The sequence below is a fragment of the Petaurus breviceps genome, unplaced genomic scaffold (genome assembly GCF_028583685.1).
Source record: "Petaurus breviceps papuanus isolate PSGF00001 unplaced genomic scaffold, PetGlider_PUasm1.0 90205, whole genome shotgun sequence".
Lineage (NCBI taxonomy): Eukaryota > Metazoa > Chordata > Mammalia > Diprotodontia > Petauridae > Petaurus > Petaurus breviceps.
In genome coordinates, this window is record NW_027187196.1 from 939,245 (window position 1) to 943,693 (window position 4,449).

General features: G+C 43.6%; 1 pseudogene; it reads right to left on the bottom strand.

Annotated features, from left to right (window-relative positions):
- Positions 1-3,625: 3,625 nt before the first annotated feature.
- Positions 3,626-3,706, bottom strand: LOC138176833 (U6 spliceosomal RNA; annotated as a pseudogene).
- Positions 3,707-4,449: the final 743 nt, after the last annotated feature.

The following is a 4,449-nucleotide window of genomic DNA, read 5'->3' on the forward strand; positions in this document are numbered from 1 at the left end:
CTCCCTACTCCATGGCCTGAGGCTGCTTTCCCTTTTCTGACTCCCCCTAGCGCCTAGCACTTGGCCCTGTCTATGCAGAGGTACCTAATAACGTCCTGTTTCAATGGAATTACATTGTGAAATCAGAGGCAGGGGATGCCAAACTGCTGACATGAGGGGATGAGCAATTTGGAATGCGGGAAGATCTCTTGTTGGCGCGCAGGAAGCAATCCTACATTCATTAGAGATTTCATTGTATCTTTGTGAATTTCAAGGAGAAACCACAGACTTCTACTTTCTAATTTAGAAATGATAAATCAGTGGAGAGAGGCATTTTTTAAAAGAAATGGTTTGAGGTTCCAAGAAGGTAGGCAGTAGCGGGAGGAAAATAGAAGTAAATCTGTGGGAGAATCTTTGTTGTGATGAATCATGTTGGGTTTTCCCATTCTTTCAATGTAGAAGAAATGGGTGGGCAACTGAATCTTCAAGAAACAGGTTCTATAGTCAAGGCCCCCAAACTCTGTATAGCATCCTAGAATATTAGAGTGAGAGCAATCCTTTGAGGTCCTTTAGCCCAAATCTCTCATTCTACCGATGAGGAAATTCAGACCCAGAGAAGGCCATCCATCAGCTCTCTCAGTTTTGGCCACAGAGCAGGGCCTGGTTGCTTGATTCCCTAGCCATTCTCTTTTTGCTATACCGTGCTGCCTCCTGGTGAAGCAGGACATCATACCATGGCTGTGGCCACGTTTTTCATGCAATGCTGTACAAATCAAGACCCCATCTGGGGCGTGAGAGCAGAAAAATCTGGTTGTTATAACAGTGATTATTTTTGGAGATTCTTGGTCGTCTCTCCTTTCTTTGACTGAAATGTCCCAATGTTTTGTTTACAGCCTGGATGTTGTGAACCTCCCAGAGCATTATGTATTTCTGGTTCTGGACTCCAAGTGTTTTAGATAGAAACATGGATTTCAAGCCAAGCCATAAGTAGGAATTTTATTTCACTCAAGGCAAGCTCTGCAAACCATCTTTGGGGGAAATGGCTTAAACGTGTATGGTGTGTGTGTGTGGGGCGGGCACAGATTAGAGACAGAGGCCCCAGGATGCCAGTGTGAAGCTACCACTTGGGATAAGGGAAGAAAGCTTGATTCTGCCAAACTAGGTGCTGAACTTGGTGTTTTGCTCTCCATGTCCTCTAAATCTGGGGCCCTGGTTGCTTTGCCCTGGTTACAGCTCTGGCTTGGAGACTGTCTGTCTTCTTTCACTTGAATAGAATTACATCGAAAAGAAAACAATCCATAAAGTGATCAATTTGAGTTCTTTCATGCAACATTTCTGATTTTAGGGACCACAAATCTAACTGGCAATGCAGGCTACAGAAAAGAATTTCAAAGACTGGAATCCTATTATACCCAGCGGCTTCCACTGTCAAAACTGAATGGTGTTGTAGTGCTCTATAGGAAAAGGGTCTAGTTTGTCTGTATTCACTTGAAAATCGCTCCCAGAATTTGTGTTATATGAGAAATATGTCTAGCGCAAGGAGCTTTTAAAAGTGGGCAGTGGAAGGTGAAGAGGGGGAGGGAGGGAGAAGATATGGTTTCAGCATCTTTCCACTGGAAGGGAATGAAGGGCTTGTTCCTCATTAAGCCATTTCTTGATGTTCCCCCATAGGTTTTCAGCTAAACACTTGTTAATCCCAAAGCTCTGACAAGCGAGGCCTGCAGAATTAGGCCAACCACTGCTACAAATAGCTGGTGCACACGGAACAGTAATCATTGCTTCCCAGTCTATTATTAGATTAACTTCATAGGGATTGCTTTTCTCTCCTGTGAGTTGATGCATAAATGACTTGCTTTACCCTCCAATAAATCTACCAGCAGAGTGGCTATGACATGATGTTCACAGCCCTCGGTCCCATGACGGAGGATTTTTGATTGTCGCAGGATTCGGCCACAGCTCACAACCACTGGAACTGAAAGGCCTCATTGCAATGTTCCAACGGACCTGACTCAGGAGGAGGACACCTGGCCCCTGGTTGTGTGGTGGATTTGGGGCCTGGTTGGCCTGGGAGGGGGGCTGATGCTTTTTCAGGGTAAAGTAAGACAGGCGGCCTGAGGTGGTTGGAAGTATAGTGCCTCTTTGTGGTCACTCAGAAGGCTTGGCCTTCATTCAGTGTTCTTTATGCCCAGTGTTAGGTCTGTGTGATTTCACTGGGATTCCTGTGTGACCTTTCAGATGGAGCCTTTTTCTCCCATCTGTAAAAATAGAGTAGCATTTGCATTCCTGACTTGATGGGGCTCATTTCTTCAAGAAGGAATAAAGAAGCAACCACTGTGTGTTGGTCACTGTGGGGGGTATCAGGGATACAAAGGCAAAATCCAAAAAGGCCTTGCCCTAAATTCTACTGGGAAGAAATGGCATGCCCTGGGGTGGCTAAGGTGGCGCAGTGAATAGAGCACCAGCCCTGGAGTCAGGAAGACCTGGATTTGGATCTGGCCTCAGACACTTAACCAAAAAAAAATAGCCATGTGACCTTGGGCAAGTCACTTAACCCCAGTTGCCCTCCAAAAAAAAAGTGGCATGTCCAGAAGTATTTAATTCAAATACAAAACATCTGTACAGTAATTTCCAGAGAGAGATCAGTGGTGTTGGGCTTCTGTAGGAGATGGAGTTTGAGTCCAACTTTGATGATGCCCTGAGGCAAAGGTGAACAGGGCAGAAGTTCTAGGGATGGAAAAATGGCTCATGCAAAGGTGTGGAGGCCAGAAGTGGAATGTCTTGTCTTGAGGATAGCAGCAAGTATGTCAGTTTGATTGGAATAGAGAGTCAGCAAAAAGGAGTAACAGCCAGTAGTCTTGGGTTTGGGTTCAAATTCTGCCTCGCAAGCTTCTTATCTTCAGCAAGTCAGTTAAGCTCTATAAGTTTTAGTTTCCTTATTAATAAAATGGGGATAATAATATCACCTAGTCACAGGACCTCCTGTCTTTGTATTAAGTACTTCTAAATCCTAAAGTGCTCTAGAAACATGGGCTGTTGGTCACATTATAGAGCATTATTTTAGAAAGCCCTCCTATTCCTGGGCTCCTCTGTGCAACACCAAACATCCAGCTCTGTACTCAGAGGGATGACCTTCTTTTCTGGGTATTTTTCATCCTGGGAAATTGTCAGTACTCAGAATCTCCTGGTGGGCCCCCGCTGTTGATAGTATGCTTATAACTTTGGAATGAAAAGATCTTTCCTTAGTTCCATTGCCAGGGAGGTGATGTTACATGCCGCCCTCTTTCTTGTGTAAATAAATAGAAATCTTCACTTATGTACAGATTGCTGGAGAAGTGCAGCCCTGGAGTATAGAAGATCTAGATTGAAGTCCTGAGTCTGACACATAGTGACTCTAGGACCATGAATAATTCACAGGTTCTTAAGACTAGCCCTTAGAAATGGAGTTGCTGTTCTGCAGTTATTATGCACTGTTGGAGGAAAGTTTCACACTGGAAACTCTTTACACTGATAAAATCATGGTTTTCCTCCTGCTATCTCCCCCGTGCCCCCCAAAATATAGGTACAGTTTACATAGTTTTTTAAATGAAGTTTTATTTTTTCCAATTACATGTAAATACCTTTTTTTAACATTCTTTTTTAAAATTTAAAAAATATGGAACCCTTCATGAATTTGTGTGTCATCTTTGTGCAGGGGCAATGCTAATCTTCTCTGTTTTTTTTTGTTTGTTTTTTGGAGGGGGGAAGGCAGGGCAATTGAGGTTAAGTGACTTGCCCAAGGTCACACAGTTAAGTGTCTGAGGCTGGATTTAAACTCAGGTCCTCCTGACTCCAGGGACCCGTGCTCTATTCACTGTGCCACCTAGCCACCCACATCTTCTCTGTTTTTTTTTCCTATTTTTGTATATGTGCTGCTGAAGCGAGAACTACAATTCATATTGTTAAAATTACTCTTACAAAGAGAATTAAGTATTGCCTCAGTGCTTCTGCCAAGCTCACTTGACTTTTGCACCAGCCTCGGGGAGCTTGCTGTGTTCCTTCACAGGCTCCAGTTGTGTATATTAAAGTACATGAGGGTTCTTTGGCACTGGTTTCATCCATCCTCCTGTACCATGCAAACTCCACCAATAGACAGCAATGATCTTTTCAACATCTTTTTCATTTCAAGGAAGGACAAGATGGTGGGAGAAAGAGGCAGGCACAATCCTAACCAGATACTGAAAGCTTCATGCATTATTACACCAGAAAGTTATCCTTACCCCTCTTAGTTCTTGCTTTATCAGTAATTCATGGCAGGATCTTAAGACTAGTCATGTCTGATCTCTTGGCCTTAGTTTCCTTATCTGTTGGGGGGAAAAGTGTGGAGTAGTGGTTGGTGTTGAACTTTAACCTTGGTTTGAATCCCACTTCTAAAACTTGTCTAGCTGTGTGACTGTAGGCAAGTACCTTACCCTCTGAGCCTCAGTTTCTTTA